Source organism: Callospermophilus lateralis, chromosome 9 (assembly GCF_048772815.1).
Source record: "Callospermophilus lateralis isolate mCalLat2 chromosome 9, mCalLat2.hap1, whole genome shotgun sequence".
NCBI lineage: Eukaryota > Metazoa > Chordata > Mammalia > Rodentia > Sciuridae > Callospermophilus > Callospermophilus lateralis.
Window position 1 is genome coordinate 38,219,877 of NC_135313.1, and position 21,754 is coordinate 38,241,630.

Genomic DNA, 21,754 nt, shown 5'->3' on the forward strand with positions numbered 1-21,754 from the left:
TGATTAGGTTAAGGCTCTCATAACCCAATCATTTAATCTCTAAACCTTCTTGCATTGTCTCACACATGAGCTTTTGGGGGTTACCTAATCAAACTACAACACCAACCACAGCCAATAAGTGGTTCCACTGTATATTACTAAAGTTGGTCTTAGATGGATATGAGGCCTTAAACACATTGTGGATGCTCTAGAGGTCAGCAGTGTGATGTTGAAGTAGGACAACATGCCTAGTATATAATCTGTGTAAAAGTCTGAAGAGTGTCTTGTTTACAATCAGTTACATAATTAAGCTGGGAGACAAACATGTTATTTTTTTTTCCTTCAAAAGATCTGAGGCCCTATTACATTCTGTCATTCATCTTCCCTGTGTACTTCCTCAAGCTGACAGGTCTTAGAGCTGTGGTTATCTTATCTGCCCTGAAGAGAATGAATTTTCCAGAATGTTTTGGTTCATTTCCTTGAGAGCTTTTAAGTTTTAGACTTTTTTTTTTTCTGACAAGAGATAGCCATAAAACTTAAAGGAAGTGACTCAATGTCCTAAAATAAATCATGGAAGTTGCTGAGAGCTTTGTAATCAAGTCACATTTTGCAGAAATGAGCTGCATAGTATAAATGTCTTTTTATAAAGATATTTTAAAATTATGGCATCTTGAAGAGCTGAAGGTTTGAACTTAACGAATCTCTTTCATATTAGGAGATGAATTTTTAATGACAGTCTACCTTTCCCTGGAAGTCTTTTTTTTTTTTTTTTTTTTTGTTCCCAGATGCTGGGACCCAGGGCCTCATGTATGCTGGGCAAGCTGTCTACCACTGAGCTACAACCCCAGCTCCCTAGAAGTCTTTTTAATAGTCTTTATGCATATCCAGAAATAGAGACATTTTATGTGAAATACAGAGAAATTTAATGATCTGTTCCTGTATTAATATTATTAGGGTTCTTTACACATATCTAGTCAACACTTTCTTATACTTCATGAACATTGAAGTATCAAAACACAGCATTTAATTGTCATTGTGGCCTGTGGGTATTCAGTACTTCCTAGCACTTTCTTTGCTTGAAATTCTGTTTAGTCCAGCACAGTTAAAATTGGTCATAAATGGTGAGAGCCATAGAAGAATTAAAAACCCCAAAGTAAGGAAGTTCACTTGTTCATTAATTCTAACTTCATTTGGTTTGAAAATATTTAACTTTACTTCCACGTATGTATTTGACCTCCTGAATTAAATTGTTGGCTGTAGAAATTTTGTTTGTTCTCATGCAGTTTGTTTTTGGGGAGTTTCAGGATTATTGTCAAAGGTATACTGTTGTAATTTATATTAGGTGCCACAAAATATATCATTAAAGATGCTGCTTTATTTGCTCTGAAAAAAAAAGCGATTAAGTGAATAAAAGAGAAACATAATGGAGCATAGTATCTCTCAGTAAACTGAATATGTGATGAAAAAGTAGTGAGAATAACCTGTGGGGTGGAGATCACCATGCACAATGTTTCCAGCTGAAAGTCTTTCACTTTGATTCCCATATTGGACAAATAGTTCCAAAGTTTCTTTGACTATGAATAAAAAAATATACCATCTTTCAAATAATCCTCCCAAAATGCTAAACTTCAGGTCTGTTAAGAGGATAGCAACTATATTAGCTGCATGGGTATTGAATTTCCGAGCAACAGTTGCCATCTTTTTCCTTTAGTAACCCGTGTTTATTATAAGCTTTTCTTCTTTTGATGCCTGGTTATTGCTGTTACTCTCTCCATTTGATGGTCCTATAAACAGTAGCCATCCCTTGAATCTGTGTTTAAATTTTCTGGGGAATTTTGTTTTCCTTTGAGAGCATATTGGTAAAGAGAGTATTCTCATTAATAAAGCCTTTTCTCTAGGATTCCAGATGGAAGCTCTTTAAATGTTCATAGTTCATTTCAAAACATCTGTGAATATATTTTCACATCTGAGTGTGTAAAACATCTATGAAGGGTGTATATTTCAAAATACCCAGCCTGGTATTTTGAAATATTTGATAAGAGGAGTGCCTGATCTATGAATTTAGGGATAGTTTTAAAAGAAGTATTTTATTCATAATTTGGTGCCAGAGTATTTTTTGTAAAATGCCTAATAATACAAGTTGTTTTCCTTTCTCTATTAAAGGAAAAAAGTATGACAGATTATATATAATATACTTCCGCACGCACATACTTTTAAACAAAAATGTATCACGCTGTACATACTCTTTAAATTGCTTTTTTTTTCACTTTGTAATATGTCTTGGCCATCTCTCAATATTCATTGTTTTTAATTTCTTTAAAGTACTCCCTAATATGATTATACCATAATTTATTTAACCATTACCCTATTAATAGTTTTTTGAGTTGGTTCCAAAAGTTGGTATTACAAATATAGTAGTCCCAGCCCTACTATCCACAGTTTTGATTTCAGAGTCTGAAAATATTAAATGGGGAATTCCCCAAATTGACAATTCTTAAGTTTTAAATTGCTCACTTTTCTGAGTGACATGATAAAATCTCATGCCGTACTGTCCTGTTCTGCCTGGTCCGGCAGTGACTCATTCGTTTGTTTAGTTTGTACACAGTGTATGTGTATTACGCATCTGTTACTCATGCAGCAGCCCTTTGGGTTATCACCTTGACAGCTGCAAATCACAGCGCTGTGTTCAGGTGGCCCTCATTTTTTTTCCTTTAACAGTCAAAATTTTTTTTCTTTTGTTGTTGTTGTTCTTTTTAGTTACACATGACAGTATAACGTATTTTGACATATCACACTGCATGGAGTATGACTTCCCATTTTTGTGGTTGTACATGATGTGGAGTTACACTGGTTGTGTATTTATACATGAACCTAAGAAAATTATGTCTGAGTCATTCTACTGTCGTTCCCATTCCCATCCCTTCTCCCTCTCTCCTACTAACTGTCCCATAAGGTGAACTTCCATTCACTCCCACCACATTGTGAGTCAGCATTCACATATCAGAGATAACAGAGTGGGCATTATTTTACTTAATAGTGGCTGCAAAGTAAAAGAGTAGCGAGGCTGGCCATTCATGTGGGCAGTGATGCTAAAGAGAAGCTGTAAAACTTCCTTTAAGTCAAAATGTACAAGTACAATAAGGTATTGAGGGAGAGAGAGCGAGGCTGGCCATTCATGTGGGCAGTGATGCTAAAGAGAAGCTGTAAAACTTCCTTTAAGTCAAAATACAAGTACAATAAGGTATTGAGGGAGAGAGAGCAAGAGCACACACTCACACAACTTTTATTATAGCATATTGTTAAGATTGTTCTATTTTATTATGAGTTAATGTTGTCAAGCTTTTACTGTGCTTAATTTATAAACTTAATTTTTAAACTTCATCATTTTGTATTTATATGTAGGAAAAAACAGTATATACAAGATTCAGTACAGTTGGTCGTCTCTAATATGCACTGGGGGTCTTGGAACATAGCCCCCACCAATAAGAGGGGTTCCCACTATTGTGTTGCAATTATATTCCTACACTTATATTTTTGAGCATTTGTATCAGTGTTCCCCGACCCCCCAAAAAAAGTTATTTCTAAACTTGGAACGGCTAAGGGAAAGAGTGTGAACATTTAATTTGAGGGTTATTACTAAATATCCCTCCAGAAACATCAATTCACTAAAGCCCATTGTTAGGCATGAAATGAAATAATTTAGAAATTTCTCAAATGATAGGAATTACAAGTCTGCTGAAAGATGAAGACAAGTATCACAAATGAATTTGTATAACTAGGTTTTATGGCAAAGGCAATTCAAAATTCATATTTTAAAGTAAATACTATATATAAGAAATGGGAATTACTTTAGACTTTGTATTTTGCATTTGGTGAGAATGTAGGTTAGTGGCTCAGAGAGAGGACGAAAGAGTCACCACCAGATCTTGAAAACAAAGGAGTGGAGTTGAGTGAAAGATATCTTTAAAGGAAGATGCTGTTTGGAACAAGATGATATTTAGTAAAGTTTTCATGATTTTTAAGTAAACCAACTGACTGGGATTCAGTCCAAGAAGGTCTTTGTGTTAGGACAATGCAGATCTTTAGGCTCTGGAATAACAAAATTTCCTGTGCATATTTGGTTTTTTAAAAATAACCTCTTTGAAAGCACATTTTCAAGTTTCAAGTATCCCGTGCTTCTGAACTATTTCTAGGCTATCCTGTTTCAGTCACAGGGCTTGATTTTAATACAATGCACAGCCTTATCTTTTCACTCAGGAGTAAAAATGCTATATCTTTTCCAAGGTATGCAGGCATTAGTCATATACTCTACTCTCCTTCCCCCAACACGAAAATCCTTCCTCTGTCTGTCCCATTTCCTTGCTGATGTATATAACAGGAGTGATGCAATTGCTCTGCAATGTGGGCAGTTATAATTAGGCTATCTCTTTGGAAAGGTCTCAAAACTCATAGAGTGAAGTTTACAGAGGTACCAAATACTATTCACTGTGTGATTAGAAAAATTTTTGAAATTTAAGAGATTTGTTTCTTAGATCTATGAAGATGCTCTTGCAAAACTGGCCTGAGGAAAGGAGCAGGTTCATTTCTAATAAGACATATTCTCCATGCTTCCAGATTCTAGCATATTTTATTTTAGGGGTACCCAGTTATTAATTAATTGAGCATATGATTCAATTATATATCATATAATTATTGACTACCTACCATTTAGGACTTTCTCCTAGAATTTGTTGGAATCCAGATGACAATGGCTGATGCTGAAAACTGATCTTGGCAGCATCTAGTGCAATATTCTCCTGCCTAGAAAATGTCAGTAGGCATGGCAGTAAAAAGCTAATGAACAGTTCATTAAAATGTATGAATATTTGCTAGTAATTTGACGTTTTTCTCTTGAAAACTAGTAAAGCGTGTAAGTCCAAACACTTATCATTCCTACTTTGAAGACTTGGTTAGAAAGAAAAAAACATTGATGTTTAATTAGGCTTGAATTTGAATCCCATCATTGCCACTACTAGCTGCTTGAACTTGGGCAAGTTATGTATATTTACAATTTTGTCTTTTGTTACAAGGACACTATAACACCCATGGAACTGGAGAAAGAAATGAACAGTGTTTGTAAAATGTCTTGAACCATATTTAACTTGGAGGAAGATCTTGATTGATAGTCATTATTCTCATAGGTGCAATTCATTTCCATTTTGGGGGAATCCTTCAAATAGTGCTTCTCAGAGTTTTCCATCAGAGTATTCCTACTGCAGAAGATAGTGGATAAATAATAATGGTCTAAGAAAGTTTTCTCCAAATTAGTCTGTTACCAGGGTGAAATTATTTGGTGTCTTGTGTTAATTTAACCTCTTCATAATATATGTATGTTTTTAAAATTTTTTTTATTTTTTAGTTGTGGTTGGACACAATACCTTTATTCCACTTATTTATTTTTATGTGGTGCTGAGGATCGAACCTAGGGCCTCACACATGAGAGGCAAGCGCTCTACCGCAACCCCAGCCTCAGTATGTTTTTTTAATGTAGGAAGGATGTTTTGAAATTACCAAATACTTAATTTTACTTGGTGTCTCCCCTCCTTCAAACCTTTGGAAAAAAATATATAATCCCAAAATACATACCACTTTTCTAATGGAGTTAAGTCTGGAGGACACCATACCAGTGTGTGCTTCTGGATTATACATACCCCCACTTCAGATAACCATAGCCTGAAGAAACTCTAGAACTATTAAGGCTTGCATGTAGTTGGCATTTCCAGATTAAGAATGGATTTGGGGGGTCAAAATCATGCAATGACATTGGATTGTAAATACATGTTGGTTTGCAAACCATAGTTTCATCTCTCTTTTTAGATTTTTGCTCATCCTTAAGAATTATTGGGCCCCTCTATCTATATAATAGTGTGAACCTTTTACTTTTTGGCGGGGGTTACAAGATTTGGGGATACATGGTATCCAGAGATTCATAGCTGCATAGTGGTGTATGACTGGGTGAGAAATGAGCTGCTATAGATAGTAAAGGATATGTTTAAGAGGGAAAGATGCCACCTTAGACTGAAAGTAGAATTACTTTTGTAGGGATTTCACAAACATTAACTATAGAGGACTTGATTAGAGCTTGAGTCACATTTTATTGGTTGAAAAAGAAGGCATAATAGGATATGTCTTTTTTTCCCTTCTTCACAGTTGTTATTAAGTCATGCCATTCCCAGAAACACCCAATTTATTCAAACCCATGGCAATATCTCTTGGTTTTACAAAGACCTACAGTGATTAGGAAAAGTGATAGAAAGTTTTCCCTGGTTGAAGTTGTTAAACTGTCACTTCATCATTACCTTTCCTTAGTGGCTGCACCGTTTTATATTCCTATGGGAAATGCACAAGTATTTCAGTATCTCTACATCCTCACCATTACTGTTTTTTTTTCTCCTTCCTTACCCCTCCCCCCTCCTCTTTCCTCCCTCTCTACCTCCTTCTCTTTCCTACCATTCTAGTAAGTGTGAAGTGATATCTCATTGTGATTTTTTAAAATATTTTTTTAGTTGTAGATAAACATACAGCATGGTTATTTATTTTTATATGGTGCTGAGGATTGAACCCAGGGCCTTACACATACGAGACAGGCACTTTACCACTGAGCTACAGCCCCAGCCCTGTCGTTGTGATTTTGATTTGCACATTTCTAACGATTAGCAATGTTGAACATCTTTTTTTTTAAATATATATTTTTAGTTGTAGTTGGCCACAATACCTTGATTTTATTTATTTATTTTTTTATGCCATGCTAGGCAAGCGCTCTACTGCTGAGCCACAACCCCAGTCCTATTGAACATCTTTTCATGTATTTATTGGTTACTTATATATCTTTTTTGAAGAAATATCTATTCAAATCCTTTGCTCATTTTTTCAACCAGGTTATTTGTTTTGTTGTTGAGTTGTGGGAGTTCTTTACATATTCTGTGAATCCCTTATTACATATGTTTTACCTTTAAATCTGATATGATAGGTGGGAATATTTGTGTCCCCTAAAATTCATGTATTGAAATTCTAACTCCCAAAGTAGATGGGGCCTTTGGAAAGTGAGTAGGTCATGAGAGCAGAACCTTCTTGAGTGGGATTAGGGACATTATAAAAGAGCACCCGGAGAGCTGCTGGGCTCCTTCCACCACATGAGGACACAATGAGAAGCCACTGTCCTTGAGAAAGCAGGCTCTCACTAGATGCTGAATCTGCTACCACCATGGTCTTGGACTTCCCAGCTTCCAGAGCTATGAGAAGTACATGTTTGTGATTTATAAGCCACCATTTATGATATGTTATAGCAGCTTGAGTAGACTGAGATAAGGTCTAGCTTCATTTTTTTTTTGCAGGTAGACATCCAGAGTTCCCAGCAGTACTTGTTCAAAAGTTTTTCTTTCCCATCGAATGGCACACATTTTCAAAAATACTATTTTCAAGCCCATTTTTATTTATCTCTATGGCATTGTGGTATATTGGGCTTTGGAATCATACAAACCTGGGTTTACATCCAGCTCTTCTGCTAACTAACTGTATGGCCTGGAATAAGTTAATTACCTTTCTCATGCATACATGATACATCTTTCCAGCTCCAGTATCTACCTCTAGATGGTCTAAATACGGTGGTAGTGTTTACTGTCTTTGCTGAAATATGACATGGGCCCCCAAGTTCAGAAAAGGAGATGAAGTATTTTATTCTAAAATTGAGCACTCAGCAGGTTTTAGTTTCCCTTTATCTAATTGATTCATCTTATACCTTAGGTAATGAAAGAAATCCAAAACAATTTCTGCTTTATCTTCACTTGTTATCTGTAATATTTTATGGGGTCATTTTCTAGGTGTGTAAGAGGTTTTGTAGGCAGAGAGTGAAGTTTTCATGTTTTTTCTTTTCTCCATTTATTTATTAACTTGTTTTAGTGTTGATTTGCATTGTTTTCGTATTTCTTTAATGTGAGTCAGTAATGTTTCTGAAGCATAGTGGTGGTGTTTGGCATTTTTTTATTTTATATTTTTTAAGGGAAATGACTCAGGCTTTTCCATTAACTTCTCCTACTTCTAATGTTTATGGAGTATTATTTTGATGTTTTAGACAATGAAATACACATTGCTGACTAAACACTAACAAATACATCTTCTTTTCCTAAGTCTTTGCCTTAGACATTTACTATTACAAAAATGAGGGTTTTTTTTCCCTTACACTTCTGTGCATAGCATTTTAATTCATGAGCATAAAACTTTAAATCAAAGAATTGGAGGGATCCTTAGAGATCACACTGTCCTGACACAGAAAATAAGTTTCATCTTAACATGCATATCTGAAACACCTAGAGTGCTGTGTTTAGAATATCAGAAGGTTCATTCTGGAAAGAGTTGTATAATCAATTAGAAATGTTTGGAATAGGCAAGAGGTAGAGAAAAGTATACTCAGTTTTGTTCACAAATAAAAACATTACTGCCTGGTGAAATCTTAAACTACTGTTCTCCAAGTATCTTGTTCTTTATGATGACAGGCTTTGTAGAGAAGTGTGTTTGTTTCCAGGTCCATGAATGTATGGGCCCCAGCAGACATTGAGGATGCCTTAGCAAAAAAACAAGCAGGTTGTAGATAGTGTTACCTCCCTCAGGAAGCTATAAGCATAGTTCTTTCTCTGCCACATAAGGAATTAGTGATGTGTAATTTCTGTTTTCTAGATGAAAAGAGTAAGACACAGAATAGGCCAGTAACCTACCCAAGGTCATGTGGTGTGTTCAGTCCTCCCTTTGTGACTTTGCTTTTTAGTTTCAGAGGCAATCAAGTAGGTGGCTGCTGTTGAGTCATGATATGCGGTAATTTGGGCAAATACATGAAATGCTGGCAAGAATGTAAAAGTAATTCCACTCCTAGATCTGTATTCGAAGGACTTAAAAGCAGCACAGTACAGCGATACAGCCACCTCAATGTTTAGAGCAGCTCAATTCATAATAGCTAAACTGTGGAAGCAGTCTAGATGCCCTTCAACAGATGAATGGATGAAGAAACTGTGATATAATATATACACAGTGGAATATTACTCATCTTTAAAGAAGAATGAAATTATGGCATTTACAGGTAAATGGACAGAGTTGGAGAATATTATGCTAAGCTATATAAGCCAATCCCCCCAAAACAAAGGCTAAATGTTTTCTTTAATAAATGGCTACTGATCCATAATGGGTGGGGGTGAGGGAAGAATGGAGGAACTTTGGATGGAGCAGAAGGGTGTGGGAGGGGAGGGAGGAGGGAGAGTATATGGTGGGGGGGAAGATGGTAGAATGAGATGGACATTATTACCCCTGTGTAAGGGTATGATTGCAGGAATGGTGTGACTCTACATCACGTATAACCAGAGAAATGAAAAGTTGTGCTCCATTTGTGTAAAAAAAAAATTAAATTAATAATAAAAAACAAAGATAATAATTCCCTTTGAGAATTAAGATGACATATTGATCTTTCCAAGTAGCCTTGGGGAACTCAAAAGATTCTTGGGTCTTTAAATCAGAAGGGAGCTGGTAAGAGGTGTGAACTCCACAGACCAGTGGCCTGGATCCAAATTTAAAGTTGGCCCTTTTATTTTCTTCTGACTTTGGCCTTGCTACTTTTTCAAGCCCTGAGGTTCAAAGTACTTGAGGAGTTCATATGTAGATATTGTAATAGGATCTACTTCATGGAGTCATAGGAAAAATTATAAGAGATAATGAATATAATATCTGAGTATAATTTTAGCACTTCATGTAACATGTGACAACAAGAAAATATTTAATAAATGTTATTTATTATTGTTCCAAGCCCTGACTATAAGAGACCTAAAGTTTTGAAACATCTAAAAAGATCATGAAAGAACAGAAAGGATCCCAGAGAGCTATAGAAGCATGGCATGAACCATGTAGTCCTTGGAAGAGTCTAGCCTAGTCACTGTCCAGAAGCAAGATGTGATGATCCAAGTGTGAGGTCTGTTTGATTCATGTAAGAAGTGCATGAATCAGATGGTATTAACAAGAAACCTTTAAGCATCTGAACTTATTCCCTTACTTCTGATTTCTTGCTGCCCAGAAAACTTGTGAGGATAAATTGTTTTGTCTGTAGTTTTCCAAGAAGGCCAGTAGATGCAAGATTAGGCACTTTTAAAATTACCTTTCCAGTAAACATATTCTACATGTATGATTCTGATCAGGGCTGGGAGCCTGATAAAATCAAGATTCTTAGGGAAACAGGAGGCAGATGCAAAACAGTGGGGAATTCATCAAGTCACAGTCTCTCCAGTTACATTCCCCAGGCTGTTTGTTGGTGTTCTGCTATAGAGAGTTCCCTGGCCAAATCATGCACAAATTTTCATGAATGAAATATTCTTCACTTAGTGATGTGCGATGGCTGTGCCTTATGGAGTCAGAAGGCTTCTGGAACTTTTATATTTGCTAATGCATGGTGTGGGCCTCTAAGAAGGCATGGAATATTCACCATGTCCTACTCTTATTTGACCAGGACTCTCTTCTTAATAACTTCTCAGAGCATGACTGATTCTCAAAATGTACTTTAAAAAATGCTGCATAAGGAAATGTCTCTCTGTAGGACTTCTTGGTAGCACATTCTTTTGCTGGCAAAAGACAGTTTTGCAATATAACAGTTACTTTTGTGCATGAAATTTTTTTCACTTAGTGTGTGTGGTGGGTGTGCCTAATGGACAGAGAAACTAGATGTGGGTGAAAATTTTGTCCTGCATGTTCCATAAAATGACTAAACCACAACAGATTGTACTTCAACCACAATTTATTATTTACAGTATATTTATGCATCAAATTCTGGGAATTTAATAGCTTTCCTCTTGCTTGTAAAGGTTATCCTGTAGAGAGGCTTATATTTTTTTTTTCAGGTTTTCAAAGAATTTTTCTCATAGTGGCAGTTGCATACTCCTAATGGCTGGTTTTCTGCCAACAAAATAACTTACACAATAATGAAAAGGCAGCTCTGTGGGCCAGTGATTCCTGTATCTGAGAAGTAAATACATCTAGAAATCCTAATATTTTGATTTCTGTAAAATTGCAAAACTTGTACCTAACTGCCCCAATATTTTGCTACCAAAAATCACCTGCTTCTTTATTTTTCTAGATTTCCATTCTTATATGTTGCAAAAATATACATATGATTAGATACTATATAAATGACATGGAAAAAAATAGTTGTATGTTGAAGGCCCACAGGTAACTCCAGGGTAGCATAATGTAACAGTGTGTAAAACACACATACTCCCTGAATTCTGGCTCTGCTATTAACTAGCTGGGAAGCCATGGGCATATTATATAATCATCCCATGCCATGGGAATACTAATAACATTTAACTTGTGGATTATTGTTAATGTTAAATGAATTGATACCTATAAAGTACTTTAAACAACACATGGCAGAGTAAGCACTGTATGAAATATCAAATCTATGTACTTAAAAATGAGAAAAAACAAATTAGTGTTCAAAAATGAAATTTTTTGTATAATTATGAGAAAATTATATTTTAAGAATTGTTTGTTAATAACTCAGGTCTTATAAAACTTATTTAGCTTATTTGAATGAATGACAGCTTTGAATTTGATAAAACTTACTTATTGCTGCTACTTTATTCAATGAAATAAGATCTTTGCTAAATGATCGTCTCAAAATAATAGTAAGGAAGAAGAATGCTCTAAATTGGTATGTTATCACACTGCCCAGACCCCAGGGGTCTCTTCCCTACTATTGATTTCATGCTGATAATAGGGCATTAAGATTCTAATCACTGGAGATATCTATATCTACATCTATATCTGTATCTATATCTATACATATATATTATAAATGTAAATATATTTTCTTATAGATGTGATTCTGTGTTTTAGTTCACAAAAACCAGATTTTTTTTTCACAAAAATCTAGATATCCATTCTTATATGTTGCAAAAATATACATATGATTAGATACTATATAAATATCAAGAAAAAAATCGTTGTAAATTGTGGGCCTCTAAGGCATGGAATATTCACCATGTCCTTGGGTTTTTGGTTTTTTTGGCTATTATAATACAATAATTTAGACTGGGTAATGTATAAACAACACACATTGATTGTTCACAGTTCTGGGGGCTGGGAAGTCCAAGGCTCCAGCAGATTTAGTACCTGGTGAAGGCCCATTCCTCATAAATAGCACTTTCTATGTGTCCTCATGTGGCAGAAGAATGGAAGGGCAACAAGGGATGAGCAGGCTTCCTCTTTTATAAGGATCCTAATCCTGTGAGTGTGAGCTCCACCCTCATGGCCAATTCACCTCCTACAGACTCATCTCTCGTTTTCTGGCAGATTGGTGGCGGGGTGGTGGGGGCACAAACATTCAAACCATAGCATTCCACAAAGTATTTAATCATATTTTTATAAATTGAGATTATCAGTTTTACCATGTGTTCTGATAATATTTCTGTCTATTTTAATTATCAGAGCTCATGAAAAAAGATGAGGTAGGTTTAGTACATAAAAGATGTGTTTGTATCAAGAAAGAGTCCCAAAGATCTGACAGTAGATTTCACAGAGAAAAAGGAGAGTAATTGAGTCATCGGCCAGCACCATTCATTAATATGATGATGAACTCAAAATAACCTTTGCTGCTAGCAGTGTTAGTCTCTTTACAAGCATGATTTATTTTCAGCAAGTCAACATCGTCAATCACAGTAAATGAGTGTTGTTAGTCAGAATTTTCTTTTCTTTTTTGTTTACATTTAATGCATACATTTTCTTGTTTTATAAATTTGTTTAGTACTATTGATATTTTATTATATAATTTCATACATTTGATATATTAAAAAGAACTTATCAACATTGGGGATCATGACAGAGAATTTTCCCCCTTTATATAAGAAATTTATTTATTGTTCATATTCAAAAATTGCTGCTGAAGAAGGAGATGTTCTCTGTCCTGAGGACTTCATTTTGCTTGAAAAGAGACCCAGAGTACAGAAAGCCAAGATTTTCCCCATCTTGTCCTGATTTGTAGTGCTGGGGTGCCCAGCTTATTGACTCAGACAACTCAAAAACATACATAGTCGTTACCTGTACAAGGATAGTTCAGACGGGTGGTCTGTTCTTGTCCTGTTCTTAATGTCTCTGTTCCTTTGAGCCTCCTTGCTGCTTCTCAAATATGTCTCGAGAGCTCTGGGACTTTGCTTCAGTTGTTTCCTCTGCCTAGAATGTAAGATCACTCCCAGACCTCCCTCAAATCATGGCTCAAATATCCACTTCTGAGTGAGGCCCTGCTTTCCGGTTCTGGAGACCCTGTCCAGTTCTACAAACCCTCATCACCTTCACGTCCACTACATGATTCACTTTATTGTGTTTGGTGTTTGTGGTCTGTTTTTCCCTTCCATCTCCTGCTAGAGTGTAAGTGTCAGGAGAACAGGCGGTTCATGTAACCCAAGGATGTAGAATTGTTTCTGGCACAAAATAGTACTCAATAAATAAATGCTGAATAATTTTGTCATTCTACTTTCTCCTTAGTTCAATTATTCATGAAGTTTTATAACCTAAGTTTCTCCTTTCCAAACAGTTTTGGGAGAAGGAACAGAGGTGGCACCTTTGTATATATACTAGTGAGAACTTCAGGAACACTTAGCTCAGCACTGTTCAGACACATTTCACATTAAATGAAACATATTTAATAGATACTTATAGATAGGTTTCCAATCAGTTTAGTTTCCTTTGGACTAACTTAAAATAAGTAATTAATAAAACATAACAAAATTCATCTACTATCACAGTTATTTTAATGCAGGTGAGTTATTTCAAGATAGTGTTTTGGATTGCATGAACTAGCCTAAATCAGAGCAAGGTAGGTGAAAATTTCCTTGGGTGGTCTCTTCAACAACCTTGTTTTAAATACTTTGTTATTTATTTTAATTTTTTTTTTAGTTGTAGTTGGTATAATGTCTTTATTTATTTATTTATTTTTATGTGGTGCTGAGGATCGAACCCAGTACCTCACACATGTAAGGCAAGTGCTCTACTACTGAACTATAGTCCCAGCCCCTCAAATGCTTTAATAAGTATCTTCAGTCCCCATGCACACAAGAGAATTTTAATTTCCAGAGAAGTTAAAGGACAGGCTCCAGATCACAAAAGGACTCTCTAAGACCTATAACCAAGGTCTTTAGAGCCCTACTGAGGTAAGTGGAGCTCTCTTTTTTAGAGGGTTATGGTATTAGATTATGGGGCTCTAAAAGCAGAGGATAGGCTAGTAATCCATGATCCCAGGAAGAAGTTTGGCAGGGTACAAGGTATTTCTTTACTCAGATGACATTGAAAATTTTGCTTTAATATTCCCATTTTCGGTGATTTATTGAATATTTTTCATTAGGTAACTAGGGCTTTTATATTCTGATTAAATAAATGAGCTGGTGTTTGTAAGGCAGAGACGGCTTCTACAGTCTTAATTAGATTACATTGTGATTTATTGCATATGGGATACAGAAGAGAAATCATCAGACAGGTGACTCAGGAGATTTACTGTTAATGTCAGTGAAGTTACTGAGAAATGCAGAGAAGAGTAAAATAGATTGTAAAATAGTAAGTAATTAGAACAAGTGATGAATATGTTATAAAATGTGCAAAATAAATTAACTCACGAACAAGTCTTTACAGTTCTGTTTATTTTATTTGCTTCCTTGTGATGCCTCGCTCTCCCCTGGTGTAGCTGTTGCTTATTGTAGTTCTCTTGGGCTGTGAGAACTGGGACCAAACCTAATCATTGTGTTTCCACAAGATCCAGCACACATTTGGCCCATGCAGAGGGCTCAATGTATGTACATTAAGCGAAGGAACAGGCTTAACCAGCAGTCCTGAACGATATCATTTTAAACATTCAGACCTTTACTTAGGAGATCCAGATTTAACTTCTCTTTGGTTTTGCACAGATAGAAATATTAAGAACTACAACATCTGAATCCTGAACAAGTAGATAAGACGCCAGTTGCTTTGAATGAATTACTTCATCCAGCTCAATGACCTGTTGAGGTTGTACAATTCCCAGCCCCATTTTCTACAAAAAGAATACAAAAAACAGAAATGTTAAACTTTTGGCCCAAAGTCATACAAGAAATAGAAACAGGATTTAAATAAAGGGAATACATTTAACCACTAAACTGCTTAATCTTTTTTTTTTTTTCTTTTGATACCAGGGATTGAAGCCAGGGGCATTTAACCACTGAGGTACAGCCACAGCCCTTTTTTTCTTTTTAATTTTGAGACAGAGTCACTGTCACTAAGTTGCTTAGGGTCTTGCTAAATTGCTGAGGTTTCTTTAAACTTGGTATGTTCCTGCCTCAGCCTCTTGAGTGTCTAGGATTACAGGCATGTATCACCATGCCTGGTTTGTTTAGCCTTTTTTCCATGAAATAAATGAGAATATAATTTCCATGTTCATTTATTGGAGATTTGAAATGCACAATATCTATATACAGTGTGTAAGTTCACAATTGAATGATTTTATTTTCTTGATTGAAATATTCACCTTCCATTTTAACCCCTTGACCCATGTCAACTTAGTTTCCAGTGCCAACTTTTTGACTGTCACCATCCCCACTAAGGTCACTGAGGACCTTATCTTTGATAAATGCAGTAGGGCTTTATTTTCTTTAATCATAGCAGTATTTCATACAGTTGATCTAACTTATTCCTTCTTGAGAAGGTATATTCTTTGGCTTTCAAAAGACTACTCTCTCCTAGCTGCTGCCTGCAATCATTTCTACCTTGTCTTTACTTCTTCTACTGTAAGTATTGGTGTTCTCTATGCTCTCCTCCTGGACTGTTTTGTTCTCATTTTGCCCTTGGCCCTCTCTGCAAGGTCATTCCATTCCCACAGGTTTAAAGCTTTAACCCTCCTTCTTTTCCTGAGTGCCATTATTAGCTGTTGACTGGACATCTTTACCTTTAGGGCCTTAGCATCCTCCAACTCACTGTAGCTGAACTGAACTTGATCACATCCTCTGTGACCAGCCCATCTTTTCTTTTTTTTCTAACGATGCTGGTTGTAATTGCCCAAATCAGAAATTTAAGGCTTATTCTGAATTTTTTTCTTCATCACTCCCATCTAATCGGTCAGCTGACCTCTTCAGCTTATCTATTTCTAGCCCCTCTGCTACTGCTTTCATTTAGATCCTCATCATCTTTTGGCCGACTCCAGGCCTCTCTTCTGACTGATGTTCCTGCTGCCAACTTCTTCCTACTGCAGTTCATCCTCTATACTGCCATTGGAGTCATGGGACTTATAAAAATATAGTTTTATCCCTGATCATGAAAATTAAGCTCAATGAAAAGCATGGAATATGCAGAAAATTAAAAGGATGAAATAAAAATTACTTATAATCTTGCTACCATCTGTAACATAATACTTACTAATATTGAAGTCAATTACTTTCTAAAGTACAGTTGTGATTATGTCAGTAACCTTGGTTTTCTCCCCACCCCCGTGTGTGTGTGTGTGTGTGTGTACACAAATACACATAGAGTCAGTCTGCCTGCAGTTTCATAGAATTCAGGGTTCTCAAAAGGATCTAAGATTCTGAGGTAAAGGCCTTATTCAAAGTTATAAAGCAAGTTTGCTCCCAGAAAGAAAAAGAGAATATTGTGATTTATCTTTTTTGGTACTAACTTCTAAAGACTTTTGTTTTGTTTAATAGTATGTCTAATTTTATTTTAATTTAATTAATGAACCAATGTCAGCTATACTCTGCATTAGATGGTCCACTCCTAACAGTTTAGGGAAATTCATGCCTTTGTATCGCACCGAACCTCCAAATCCCAGTCCAAGAGAGCTTTACATGGGGATGTTGCTTCTTCAGTGACCTTTCCAACCTCAGCTGCTCTGGCTTCTGGGAAACTCTTGCCCTCCTGGTAGGAGGTAAGTGTCTGCTTCCTGACTTCCCAGAACTTCTTTTCTGCTTTTATTTATTATGATATCAGGAACATTTTTTGGCTATTAATAGACTAGAACCTGCTTCTTTATAATCTCTGACACTGTGAGAGACCAGTGTCAATCTTGAGGGAGTCATTGTTGACTTTTATGTTTTGTGAGAATTTTATATGGACAGTGATTTTGCTTTATTTTGCTATACCAATTTACAACTTTACTAATAATGAAGGCACTGAAGCATTATGAAATGAAGATGAGACCTTTATGAAAACTGCTGTCATAGGTCACTCATGGTCAGTAGGGCATGCTGTACTTAATTGTTCTTCCAGTAGGAGGGATAACCTTGTGCTGAAATGACCCTTAAAAGTGACATGGTAGCAGTATGGGATTATCAGTGAAGTGTGTGTCTAAACAAAGTGTCTCCATACAGGAGTTTTGACTTTCTGAGTCAAATAGCAACTGTGCTTATTGTAAATGGCAGCTGGTAGAACTGAAAAGTCCAGTAGAAAAATCTCTTGATCTTCAAGGAATGACTTGAAGGAGATGCACTTATGGAATGATCAGGGTACAGAGCTCCAAAAGTCTCTAGAAAGCAATGAGAATACTGATGAAAATTGTCAAAATCACCTTTTCTGGAACTCTGGAAATCAACTGAAGGTCTTCAAGTACATAAGGTAACAATATCTGGATCAAGAAACATTTGGGGGGTGGGGTACTCAATGGTAAAATACTTGCCTATCATGCACAAGGCCCTGGCTTCAACCCCCAGTATTACAAAAACAAAACAAAAAGAAATAACATTTCCAGTGTTCCAGGGGTTCATCTTGTCTCCTTCCTTACCTAGTCACACTGCTTCTGAAAGGCAACTGTTATCCCAACAAACACACCATAGATGAGCTATGCCTCTTTTATTGTTTCCAATGAGGAATAGCACATATTTAGGGAAGTGCTTAAGGTGCCTTACCTTTAAGTGATAAAAAATTTTACATATGCGTGCATCGCTCTAACTACCACTCAGATCAAGGTTTAGACATTCTCAGCATCCTGAAAATCCTTCCGTTTCTGTCTTCCACTTAGAGTTTTCCTAAGAGTTGGCTTCCTAAAGCCACAGACTAGTTTTGCCTGTTTGGGAACTCTAAAAATGGAAAAAGTAATTGTGTGGAGTGAATCACTTTTGTCTATCTGATTTCACTATCTTTGCTCTTTTTTATTTTTTCTGGATGACACTGACAACCATATCAGGTATCCTATAGATTGTTCTGCATTTTGGATTTGTCTTTTAGTGGTAGTTTCTTTTAACCTGCTTCACTGTCCTCCATTTTTCTTGTAAATTGGAGGTGAACACAAAGGTCTTGAATAGGATAGGGTCATCCCCCCCACTCCCCGAGCGCTCCAAAGGTGCTGTGTATTTCACATTTGTATTCCATTAAAAAATAGGAGGGCTGAGATGTGACTAAGTGGTAGAGCACTTGCTTAGCTATGCATGAGACTCTGGGTTTGATCCACAGTGTTGGGGAAAACAAAACAAAAATAAGATCAAACAAATCCTTATGAGATAGATACTTAATGTCCTCATTATAAAGTCATCAATTTTTTATCCAATAATTTTAAATGTCACTTATTAGGTGTTAAAATTGTGAATTTTCTAATTCTTGAATTTTTTCTATGTGTATTTCCTAGAATTCTTGCATAGAAAGCACTTTTCATTATCTGTGTCTTCCTAGTTCCTCTGAAGTACAATTCATACCAAAAAGGAAAGGCAAATGCTTAATTGTTTAATTCTTTTTTAAAAAAATATTTATTTTTTTAGTTGGACACAATATCTTTATTTATTTATTTTTATGTGGTGCTGAGGATCGAATCCAGGGCCTCGCATGTGCTAGGTGAGCACTCTACCGCTGAGCCACAACCCCAGCCCAATTCTTTAATTCTTATTGACACAGTTCAGAGAACACAGGCCTTGGTTTCCTGCTTATTGCCAATTTTGAGTAGAGAAGTCTGCCTTTTTTTTTTTTTTTTTGGTTAGTGGCTATATTTATTTTGATATCATTATGAATTTATGTTTTTTAAAAAATATTTCACGTGTTTTGATGAGTTGAAGGGTTTTTTGGGACCAATGGAAAAAACTATAAAAAATATTTTAAGAATAGTTTCATGTTTTATCTTCAATATCTCCACTTTGATCACTCATTCTTTCTGTATGTAAACATTTATGGTGGTGGATTTTTTGTCATTTCCATGTTCTTTCAGAAATAAAAGCAAATTGTGTGTGTGTGGGTGGGGGGCATAGTATCTGTGCTATTTTAGCTTCAGGCAAAGGGTGTAAGTGACTTGGCCAGTGATGACAGGAAGATGACCTGGCAGGGTTGGGAGTTAAACTCAGCAGTTTGACTTTTGAACTTGGATTCTTAATCAACCCTGCTGTAATTTTGGCTATCCCATTGACCCACAGCCTAAAGAAAAGAGAAAGAGGAGGCAGTTGTAACTTTGCTACTCAGAGTAGTAAGTGCAGGGAAGTGATCTGAACAGAGAATGAGCAAAAGAAGTTACTTTTAAAAGAATTGCAAAATTGCTTCGTGAGAATGCATCAAACTTGTGCCAAGAAAAAATATACTTCTTGGTTTTCTTTCCTTTTTTCTTTTTTGCATTTTGCTTTTTGTTTGAGCCAAATTTTCTACTTTTAATTTTAGTGTGTTTGTTTTCAATAGCCATTAGAGAGTCCCTTGAGATAGCCTGAATTCTTTGGGTGCTTGTGTTTGATTTAAATTGATGTCATAATTTCATTTCAGATGGGTCTCTTTGGGTTGATGACTATTGAGTACCTGGAAGTTTTGAATACAATTTTAAACAATTACAGACTGAAAACAGTTCTCATGTGATGTCTGTGATACATATAAACTTTTTGCTGTTCCTTTACTAGATGTGACTTCAGTCTGTTTTGTCCCCTAGAGATGTCTTGATGATGGATGATACTTGTGTTTTTCAGAATCTTAAAACAGGGTTGTTGATAATATGTAGTTAGCTACCAGGTCATTTTTAAAAAAACTATTTGATGAATGAAAACTCCTTTTGAAGGAGCACTTCATAAATCTATAGTATAAGGATGATTTTCAAAAGTCAAAATAGTTGATGATTAAAGATAAATTTACAAAGGAAACACAAAGACAGGAGAAAGACACAAACCCTCATTTTTTTTTTCTGTTTTACTGTTCTGAATTTCTCTGTTGTGATGCTAAGCCATGTTGAATAAGTAATGTAAGTTCACTGGAGGCCACTTGGAAAATATGGAAGACGGCAAGGAATTTAAATTTTCTTGCCAAGCTGTAATTATTGTAAACGTTTTGGCATATCCGTTTTGCAACGTGTGTGTGTGTGTGTGTGTGTGTGTGTGTGTGTATAATGTGTTTTCAAACCCAGTCTGTTCATATTGTGCATATAGTTCTGCAGTATGTTTTCCCACTTGGTGTACCAGGAACATTTTCCATGTTGGTCAAAAATTATTTTGGAGCATCATGTGATAGCTACATAATATCCTCTGGCTTTCTATAATTGATCTTTTCTCTGATTTCTGGACACTTACTTAGTGTTTCTGATCATTATGAATCATGATACAATCACCACTGACTCTAAGTAATCTTTGGCACTTATTTCTTGAGCATGTATCTTATTTTGCTTATTAAGCCATGGAAAGTAATATATTTTTTTTCATGTGTAAAGGAATCATTAGTTTTCTTGGCACTCCATTTTCCCCCTTGTACTCTTATCCTTTACTGAAGGAAGTTTTTAAATTTCAAAACAATGGGTGTTTTTTTTTTTTAACATTTGATTGAGATGTTTATATATAAACTCTGAAACAGGTTAGAATATAAAATTACAAATCCTGATGATAGCAGTTTATAATGGAAATGCTTACAGACCCTTAAATATAGCTTGGTAGGGAAGGGCGGGAGTGAATCCAGTTGTTACAGTTTGTTCCAGGAAAGGCATCTTGGATGAACGCCATCTACTTTTACAAAGATTCCTGTGATTTTAGTTTTATCTGCTGCACTTAACCTTTTGCAAAGCGATTGCTGAAACAATCGTATGTAATACCCTAATAGAAATTAGCATAATTCTTTTAGTTAATTGAAAACTGGCAGTTCTGTTTTCCCTAAATATGTTACTTGAATTTTAATGGAAGTACTCAGCATGGTTTAATCATGTCAGATAACCTAGATAGGGTGACTCCAGAGGTCAATTCATCTAACCAATTGCCTTTCTGGTGGACTAATCTACTTAGTGTATTTGTCACAATGAGAAAATTCTAGAAGCTTCTCCAGATTTTATTTATATGATTTATAAGCTTCTCCAGATTTTATTTATATGGTTTATAATCTTTTCTTCCTGAGACTTTACTGAAAAGGAATATATGCTCGGCAACAGATACTGTTCCTTGCCTTATGTAGTTTTATAGTCCTCTCCAAACTCTACTGGCTGTACACTGTTATTATCCCCATTTTACTGATGAGGAAACTGAAGTTTAGGAAGGTCAGTCATTTGCCTAAAGTCACACAATAAGTGTCCATTTTGGTGGCAGAACTAGTGCTCTCCAGACAACCTCTCAGAGCATTCTTAGTCATATAATTACTGGTTATAGGAGAACATATCTTAAAGTGGATTTTAAACAAATGTTAAGAAAATGTAATGAACAAATTTAGTGTGTGATTTAACTTTCAACTTATAAGCATCACAGAACAGATTTGGATACTTAAAAGATACTTTAAAAAAACTCTTATTCTTTTTTTTTTGAAAGGAGACCAAAAAATGGGGGAAATCCCT

At 35.7% G+C, this 21,754-nt stretch overlaps 1 protein-coding gene across 1 annotated transcript in view; it reads left to right on the forward strand.

The window, feature by feature from the left end:
• The window catches only part of Hecw2 (HECT, C2 and WW domain containing E3 ubiquitin protein ligase 2), a 210,027-nt gene that overhangs the window by 28,629 nt on the left and 159,644 nt on the right, over nucleotides 1-21,754 (forward strand). The window lies entirely within an intron of this gene.